This window comes from Leptonychotes weddellii, chromosome 10, assembly GCF_054177405.1.
Source record: "Leptonychotes weddellii isolate Sample4059 chromosome 10, ASM5417740v2, whole genome shotgun sequence".
Lineage (NCBI taxonomy): Eukaryota > Metazoa > Chordata > Mammalia > Carnivora > Phocidae > Leptonychotes > Leptonychotes weddellii.
This window is the reverse complement of record NC_138378.1, coordinates 71016400-71026610: the sequence shown is the minus strand read 5'-3', so window position 1 is coordinate 71026610 and position 10211 is coordinate 71016400.

Here is a 10211-nt window from a genome sequence, read left to right as displayed (position 1 = left end):
CACATAATTCAGGGACTTAAGTCACCAAGATTCAGTTAAATTCCCAAGTTTTGTTTGTTGAAGCAGAGATAACAATGTTGCACTTTAATAGTTTCTATTTTTAAATTACAAGTGGCAATAGAGTCAGAACATCAACTATCATTATGTTCTAAACAATGAGTCCCGGGGCGCCTGGGTGGCTCAGTTGGTTAAGCGACTGCCTTTGGCTCAGGTCATGATCTCAGGGTCCTGGGATCGAGTCCCACATCGGGCTCCCGGCTCAGCGGGGAGCCTGCTTCTCCCTCTGACCCTCTCCTCTCTCATGCTGTTTCTCTCTTGCTCGCTCTCTAATAAATAAATAAATAAAATCTTTAAAAAAAAAAAAAAAAAAAACAATGAGTCCCAACTGTAAGGGATGATCTGCTTCAGAATTCTTTCAAATAAAAGGCTGCCTAGTTTGGAAATGAAAGACAAGAGGAGGAAGTGAGAATCAAAGCCTTGTGCCATAGTTTCACTAATAGCCCTTTGGTACTCTGCATGAAATCATGCAGCTAAGGGGAGTGCTCACTCAATAACAAGGCTTTTCTGTCACTTTTTCTGTTTATTGTGAAGTTAGCACAGTTGTTTTGCATACCACACGTCTGCGGGAATGCAGCACGTTCAGATACTCCTCATTTTCAGTTGGCTTCTTTGTCAAATGACCTTTGGAAAATGAGTTGAAATGGTGATTGCAATATCTCATTAAAATGTTAAAATTACTATATTGCCAAGCAACTCAAAATCTTTTTTAATCCACGAGGTAACCTAAACTCTAAGTGCCCATAAAGTTGTCCAACGCTTGAATCACAAAGGAGAGATCCCTAGGTAGAGAAACAGGAGTTGACAGTAGTACCTAGCTGTACAAGGACAAAAGAAGGAATTTCCCGCAAAATGGCTATCAAAGATCTACAGCAGGTAAGAGCTCCCACGGCAGGGATGGGCTCGGGTACAGGTGAGAAGGGGTACGGGGAGGAATTCTTAGTAACATGTTAAGATCTTAGTAACATGATAGGAGGGGTCTTAGTAACATGTTAGGATCCCTAAAGTAATTACTTCCAGAGTTGAGTGTAAATAAGGGTTGGGGATGGGGTGGGGCATCAGAATTTATTGTGCATCCCTCATGAGAAGTCATAGTAATTATCCACATGTCCAGGTGTGGAAACTATAGGAAGGAATCACAACATCAAGAGATTGGCAGTTTCTTGGAGCTCTCTGTCCCTCTGTCTCTGACACACACACACACACACATTGGCAGTTTCTTGGAGCTCTCTGTCCCTCTGTCTCACACACACACACACACACACACACACACACACACACACACACACACACACACCAAGCTGCTTCCGATGACGTTTTGAAAGAAACAGTGTTCAGTTGAGTGTGTAAATTCTAACAAGTTTGTTAGTGTAATTTCTATATTAGTCACACTGCATGAATGCAAATGTTAATTGTATTTTTGTTTGATTTTATTCAAAGAACTCAACTACGGCAGGAATTCCTGAATGAGGTGTACTATGCAAAGTCGGTATCTTGTTGCAGAGGTAACAAATATAACTATGAAATGATATCTGTGATGTGATGAAACGAAAGTCAGACACTGCTCTTGAGACATGGCCTTTTGCAGACAAGCACTAAAAGAACGTTTACTGCTTTGGCATGTGCTACAGGAGTTTAAAAGTTTGAGAGTTTATAATCAAGAGTTTGTTTAAAGGTGCTTTTATGGTTTCATTATTACTACTGACTTCAAATATGGCCATATTTATTTACCAGAGTGTTTTAATTCCTCTTTAAGTACAAAAGGACCATTGAAAATGCCTGGGTGGAATTTCACAAACACAAGGAATTCTTCAGACAAGGCATGAGTCCAAGCCTTAATCCAGTCTGGCCCCAGATACCAGTCCTTAGATGTTCTTTTATCAGAGTAGGTAACAATGAGCAGTTATTCGCTGTAAATAAACTGGAGACTGAGTGAGGGGAGTTCAAAAATACTGAGATAAGACGTCCCCTTTTGGAGAGGATCCCATTTATACTGAAGCCAGCATTTCCTGCAATTTTGCAACATGCTTTTATGTTTAGCTCCTTGGCTCTACTGTGGTTAAGAATCTCATTACCTGCTAACCTATTGGAACAAGATAATCCGACTCTTTGGCATCAATGAATTAATACTCATTCTACCTCATCTTAATCCCTTAGGACTTTGGTGCGGTCCTTTGTGTGGAATGAGACTTGTCAGAGCAGATGGTCCCAGACTAATAAATTTCAGTTGAAGAGCTCAGTAGCCTCTTGGAAATATAACAGAACCAGAGAATCTTGAAGAAATTCTGAAATTATCTTCAGTTTAAGTATTTTTTAAGTCATTCAATGGCTAACGAAAAAGATATTCCAAATTATTCATAGCTGAAACACTTCTGAAAGGGTCTATGTAGTTTGAGGGGCCAGAGTTCAGTGCAGTGATGCAACATTTGAAATCCTCTAACAGATTCCAAGGAACTATCCCTATTAGCCTGTATTGCAATTTAGTTGTATGTTGATCTATGACACCAGTTTGAATATCTTTTTGATCTGCAAAATGTTTGGTTGTGCTGGGAATTTGAAGACAGTTGATCTTAACCTTTTTATTTATTTCTTCATTATGATGAATTAAGCCTGCTCACCCATGAAATATACTATAAAATGGGAGAGACATGAATGAGAGAATGGGCAGGACATGTAGTAGTTTAAATTTTTACTAAGAATATTACGTTAATTTGGGGCGCCTGGGTGGCTCAGTTGGTTAAGCGACTGCCTTCGGCTCAGGTCATGATCCTGGAGTCCCGGGATCGAGTCCCGCATCGGGCTCCCTGCTCGGCGAGGAGCCTGCTTCTCCCTCTGACCCTACCCCCTCTCATGTGCTCTCTCTCTCTCATTCTCTCTGTCTCAAATAAATAAAATCTTTAAAAAAAAAAAAGTAAAAAAAAAAAAAAGAATATTACGTTAATTTGATGTATGCATTATCGTTGCTCATAATGGCTGACACTTTGAGCTATAAGTCAACTTGCTGGATTCTGAAATACCCTTGGTCTGATTTGTAAGTACACCAGTAATCACAGGCCCCAGCATTCACTGAGATTTACACACAAACAAGTGAGAACATTTCCAGAAAATCTGTTTTGTGACTTTGTTTTTTTTTTTTTTTTTACAGTTTCTCTTTATGTAGAAAGGTGATAGAAGTCTTTATTTATTTGGAGAACTAGGTATAATTAAACAAAATGGAATCTTATGCAGTGACATCATCTTCCTGGCTGGCAAACACTCTGACTTTTAAGGCCCTCTTTCATTTACTTGTTTGCATGATTTCCAGCTAACACAGCATTTCTGAAATGCCTACATTGGCTTTTTGTTTTCTGGTATTGTGTCTAAGCAAACTAAACTTATATGGGTGCCTGCAAAGTAATGCCATGTTTTTGGAGAATTCCAGGAGATGAGTTCTCTAAGTAAAGTTGGAGATAGTGGAATTAGTTTTTTAATAGCTCTAAATTTCTGATCCTTTCTGAACCAATTATCTTCTCATGGAGAAAACTATTTTAGGACCAGCAAACATGTATCAGGGGCTAATATATACAGATCTTCCTTGATTTACAATGGAGTTGCATTCCAATAAACCCATCATAAGTTGAAAATATCTTAAGTTGAAAATGCATTGAATACTACTGAACATCATAGGCCTAGCCTAGCCTTCCTTAAATGTGCTCAGAACACTTACATGAGCCTACAGTTGGGTGAAACAAACCTTATTTTATAATAAAGTCTTGAATATCTTTTATTTATTGAATACTATACTATACTATACTATACTATACTATACTATACTATACTATACTATACTAAAGGTGAAAAATAGAATGGTTGAATGGGTACAGAATGGTTGTAAGTATATTGGTTGTTTACCCTCTTAATTGCATGGCTGACTGGGATGCTGTTGCCCAGCATCACAAGAGATCAAACTGTCCATCAATAGACTGGAATAAGATCCAAACTTAAAATTCAAAGTACAGTTTCTACTGAATGCATATCACTTTTGAACTATCATAAAGTCAAAAAATTGTTAAGTCAAACCACTGTAAGTTAGGGACCATCTGGAATGACTGGATCAGAGTGTGTAAGTAGTGCAATGCATCATGATCAATATGATTAGAAAAACAGCTCAGAGCAAAATTCTTTCTGGTGTCTTAACTCTGTAATGTGGTTTGGACTTGGATGACTGTGACTGAAACTATGTCTCTGATTTCATTCTGCTTCTTGAAGACCAGGGGGCCTTTGGTAATAGAGTAAGGGCTCCCCTCTTGAAGGGAGGTCTGCGAGAGAATAAAATACTTGCAGGAGACAAAAGTTTGATCCTTCATAAAACCTGAGATTGTGACAAATAAGAGGGTGTCTTGCATATAGTCAGCATGCAGTTAAATATTCATTGAATATTTGAGCAGAAGTGGACGCTTCATCCTTCATGAATGATGGAGAGCTATTTTTAATTTTCTAGCAACTTAAGATCGCAAGACAGGAGATAGGAACTCCACTCCTGAGTGGAGTAGGAAAGTAATAAGGGTCTATGCTGACAGTTAAGATACACCTTTTCTCTCTCCTTACTCTGTGGGACTCCTGGGGAAACCTCAAAGAAGGAAGCCTGTTGACAGCTTAATTGGAAAGCAAGAGCTGATTTTAATTTGATCTCTTTCTCTGAATGAGCATCACAATTTACAGAGCTTTGTTAAACTTAGTAATTATAAAAATGTCTGAAGAGAGGGATTCTTTCTTTTCACTCACCATGAGAGTTGTTTCACTGAAGATCTCTTAATTGCCTAACTAGTCAGATGAGTTTAGCCACTGAGAAAGGGACACATGTATTGAATACCAGATACCTACTTTGGATTCATGTATTCACTAAAAATGTATTGAGCATCTAGTAAGCGAGAAACACTGGGGATATAAAGATGAGTAAAATAGACATAGTCCCTACCTTCACAATGCCGAAAATCTAGTAAAAGGAAGTGGATAAATAAACAATTACAATGTGATGTGTAAGTGCTATGACAGAAATAAGATCTAAGTCTTTGTGGTTGGCAGAGAGCACATAGGAGGAGTACTGAACCAAACTTGGGAGGTCAGAGAAGGCTCTCTAGATGAAAGTGATAACAATCAGGGACCTGAAAGAAGGGGGAGGTAGCCAAGGATGAGGGAGGGTGACAGGTGAGGGCAGTGGGAATAGGATTCCCAGCAGAGGGAACAGCTTAGCCTGTTCAGAGGCTCAGCACCGACAGAGAGTAGCATGTATTTGAGGAACTGAAGTTGAATGTGGCCAAATGGAGAATAAAAGGAGGGCAATGGCAAGAGAAGAGGCCAAAGCCACAGGCTGGAGACATATCAGACAGCTTTCGTAAGAAAGCCAAGATATTAAGCTTTATCCTAATGGCCATAGGGAATCGGGGAATGCCAAGAGCACATCTGTACTTTTGAAAGAACACTCAGCTGTACTGTAGAGAATGGGTGTGCAAGACTGGAAGCAGAGGGTAAGTTTTAGAATATAGCCCCAGGGAGAGATGATGGAGAAATGCATGAGAGAATTAGCAGTGAGAATGGAGAGAAGTGGATGCATCTGAAACATATTTAACACATTGAAGGGTAAACTTGGCAAGCCTTTATGATTGATTAAAGAGGACCCATGACTGTCTTGGGCAGCTAGACAGATGGTTGTTTGTTTACCGAATTGGAATAACAGAAGAGCAGGTCTGGGGGTGGGGGATGAAGGTAGTTTGAGATCACTATAAGATATCCATGATGCTGCTCTGTGGCTTGTTGAATGTATGACTCTGAAGCCCCAAAATGAGATCCACCTTGGAGAGAGTAATGAAGATTTGGGGATCACCAGCCTGAGGTCCAATAAGTTAATGAAACTTCCCAGGAAGCCGTGACCTAGACAGACAGGAAGATTAACATTTATGGGGTAGAGTAAAAAAAAAAAAAAAAACCATAACAAAGACTGAGAAAGAGATGTCATTGGGGGAAAAAAAGATGAATGATATGGAAGCCAAGAGAAGAGAATGCATTAAGGAAGGGTGGTCTACCGAGTCACATTACTGAGGAGCAAAGCAAGTTGAGGACTGAGAAATATCCATGGATTTGACTACAAGGAAGGTGTTGGTGACCTTGACAATAGCATTTTTATGGAGTGGTGGGAGCAGAGACCATGCTCTGGAGGTTTGAGAAGATCCTGAGGGAGGAAGAGGTGGAGACCTTGAAACGTCAAGTAGTTTGGCTATGGAGGGGAGGAGATAGGAAGGGAGAGGGAGAGAAGTGAAGGAAGGGAGTTAGAGAGGGAAGAGGGAGGGGAGCAGGAAAGCAGAGAAAACTGGACAGGAATGCAAGTCTGAAGGAAAGTTTTTGTGTGTTTGTTTTGCAGAGGAGAACTACTTAAGGATGTTTGAAACTGAAAGGAAGGTGCCAGTGGAATAAGGGAGGAAGATCATGGACAGTAGGAGGGTAGTGTCTGAGGAGGATGGAAGAGACTGGATCCCTAGCACAGGGGAGGAATTAGCCTTCAGAAGCTAATCTCATGATAACTGGAAGAAAGGAAAAAAAAAATGGGTGTGGATATGAGTAACCTTGGAGGTGGATGATTGAGGGGGGAAGTCTTATCTAATGGATTTTTGTATTTTTCCCTCTGAAATAAGGAGAGGTCAACTGCTGAGAGGGAAATGGGAAAAGGAAACGAGAAAAGTTTGAAGAGCACGAAGATTTGAAGTGGCTACTGGAGAGAATTGGACACACTGCTAAGCAGCACTGAGGGCCCAGGTGAGGTTGGAGAAGGTAGTAGGTATTGGCTGTGATCTGCTTAGTCATGTAATTTGACCACCAGCATTTAAAGCTCCCATGATTGGTATGGGGAAGAAGTTAGAATGATCCAACTTTGTTATATTCGTTAGATTAGGTTGCAAATGATGGAAAAGTCCAAGTAACAGTAAACATGAAACAGGTTGATTGCTCTCTTACATAAAAATCCAGGTAGACTAATAAGGCTAGAATAGAGCACCAAGGTGTCAAGAACCAAGATTCTTTCTAGCTCCTAGTTTTACTCTCCTCAGGATTTGACTTCCATATCCTGGTCCAGCAGTTTCTCCAATTCCAGCCTTTTTGTTTGCGTTCCAGTCAGCAGGAAGAAAGAAGGATCAGGAGAAGCTCATATGCTACTGATACTTAAATCCGTTGGCCGTAGAACATGGAATGTCTAGTTGCAGGGGACACTGACAAACAGACTTTATTATAGCCCAGTTCATTTTAAATTAAAGCCCTGAGCCCAGACCATAGGAGATACTAATAGGGTTTATCAAGGTAGGGACAACAGAATGGGGGTAGGAAGAAGAGGTATGCAGAGTCTGGTCAGATGCAAGATCTTTCAAATATTAATCTCTGTTCTCTTGGACTGGGGGTTGGGAGTAATCAGAATGGTTTCTAGCATTGTGTTAAGATAGCCCAATGAGGTTTGTATCAACTCTACTGTGTGGAATAAGAAACTTAAGACTCACCCAAGAAACCGAAGCTGGCAGGGCTCAGTCCTGGTGAGTTTGACTCCAGTGCCCAAATTCTTTCTGCTGCTTCCACACTGCTATTTGATGCCAAAGGAAAGAAATGTCCAGCATGGGGACAAATACCCCTCATCAATCCTTCCCATGCCTCAATCCAGGATGCAGGCAAGACTGAGTCAGTAGGATTGTTTTCCCCTTTAGAAGTGATGGCCTCTCTACTGGATGTATGGTATGTGTTTGGGGTACAAGGCACGGACGGCACAGGCAAGCTGGAGAGGCAAGATGGACAGCTTACAAAACCAGCATCAGTGCAAATGAAAGGAACAACCACACGGTGCATGGAGAAGATTCTTGGCAAGCTAAAAAATACTTAATGTCAGCTGTCAAGCATTCACTATCAGATTCTGTGCATCTGCATTTTTTGGTTTATTTATTTATTTTTTTTAGTAAGCTCTACATCCAACGTGGGGCTCAAACTCACAACCCTGAGATCAGGAGTTGCATGCTTTACCGACAGAGCCGACCAGGCGCCCCTGCATTTTTTTTTTTTTTCATTTCAGAAACTTTTCTTTTTCCCATTTTAATTTACTTTTTGAAAGTTAATGCTCATGCCTGGTACAAATGCAAAAGGTACAAAAAGTATACAGTAAAAAAATATGTCTTTTTCCCTCCTCTGTCCCCCAGTTACCTTCCCTGGAGGCAACCAGTGTTGACAGTCAACCCTTGCCCTCTTCTTTCCTGTCTCCCCCTCTCCCCATTATGGGCTGAGGTACATCAAGCTGAGCTCTCCTTATTCAGTAAAAAGATACAGACTTTCCTAATGTAGCAATCTTGAAATGTATGCACTAAAAATTAGATATACCAACAAAACAAAACAAAAACACTTTATTGTCTATAATGACTTCTTGCTAAAAACCCCCGTTCCTGGTGTAGGTGGAAAGCACTTGATGCTGCTTAAGCACAGCTCAGTCCCTTTAGGTTTAAAACAGTCCCCCTTGGCAAACCACTCAGTCCTTCCTCAGGGTTTGTCCTTCATCCCAGGCTTCTCTTATCCCCTTCCCAGGTAGAAGGGAAGCTGTAGGAAAGTTGCAGGGAAATTCTGTCTGCCAATATCCAGGCTGTCCCAGCTTCCTTTGGTCAGATCAGTCTCTCCAGGCTTTGGGCCTACATTGATTCCACATTCTACCGACTGCCACAGTCCCTGCCACAGCCCACGGGGATAAAGACCGTCGCACCTTCTTGGCCCAAGCCAGGCCTCCTCCAGCCCATTCATCCTGTTAGCCTTCCACCATTCTCTCCCAGGGAAAACACAACAGGCCCCAGGAACTGGAAGCATGATCACAAGGCCTCTTGTTGCCTAACCACGGCCTTTCCACTTCTCTGTAGTTGGCCTGGTTCCAAATGGAAAGCAGGGTACACACCTCTTCAGCTTTAAGACTCCCCCACCACTCACCTGGGGCAAGCCTGTGCTTAGATACCCTCTGAATCTTCCAACTTCCTGTCTGCTGCTTAAACTTGATCTTTCTTTCCTCTTATGGGAAAATGACTCTGACGTCATATCCTGTGTTCTTCCTGGCGCTATCTATGATCTGCTCAGGGGCAGTTCTCCAAACTCTGCCTCATTGGTAGATACAATTACATTTTTTTTTTCTTTCAACACAGTCTGGCTTTTGCTAGTCAAAAGCACTTGATTTCAAACTGTTGTCTTGCCATGAATTTTTTTTTAAAATCCTACTTTGAAACTCAAAGCTAAATGATGACTTACCCATTCTTGGCTGTTTGTTTGTTGTTTTTTTTTTCTCTCTCTCTCTCTGTGACTCAATACATGCCATTGACTCAATGGGGGGGTGGGGCATGGGCACAAGAGTTTACTGGGAAGGCAACATAAGTTGTTTGGATATCTCACAAATGCTATTTCCATGACATCAGCATAAGGTTTCCAGTGCTGGTTGAAGTGGTAACTTCCCTCCATAGCCAAGCTACTTGACTTTGTCAGTGTGATAAATGTTTCCATGTTGGGAACTGGGTACACCCACTTCATGGTGTTCTAAGTGAGCGTGATCAAAACTGAGCTAGTGATTTCAACACAGTCCAGCCCATTATGCAGGTGCAAGCCTCAGTCATCTGGCCTCCTCTTTTCTCCACACCCCACATTTAATCCACCTGGTATTTGGGGGCCACTAAAGGGAAGGGGAGACTTTCTCATCTTCTCATAAGCACTGTATGGGCCAGTTATGTCCTCTTTGCTGAAACCTTAGGCCAAGCCACCAGCGCCTGCCATTGTCTCCTCCTGGCCATTGTCTCCCCACTTCTATGTTTAACCTCCTACAGTCCATTCTCTACAAAGTAGCAGACTTATCTTTTTAAAGTATCAGTTAGATTATATCACTTTCCAGCTTCCCTGCTTTAAATCCTCCATAAATTTCCTGTCAGTCTTTGACCTGGCTGGGCCTCCCTCTTCAGCCTCATCTCCTCATCCCCTTCTAAGCTGACCTCTTGCTCTGCTCCAGCCCCACTGCCCATCTTTCTGCCCTCAAATACACCAGATACATTTTTTTTTTTAAAGATCTTATTTATTTATTTGAGAGAGAGAGAGACAAAGAGAGCACAAGGGGGTGGGCGGCAAAAGGAAAA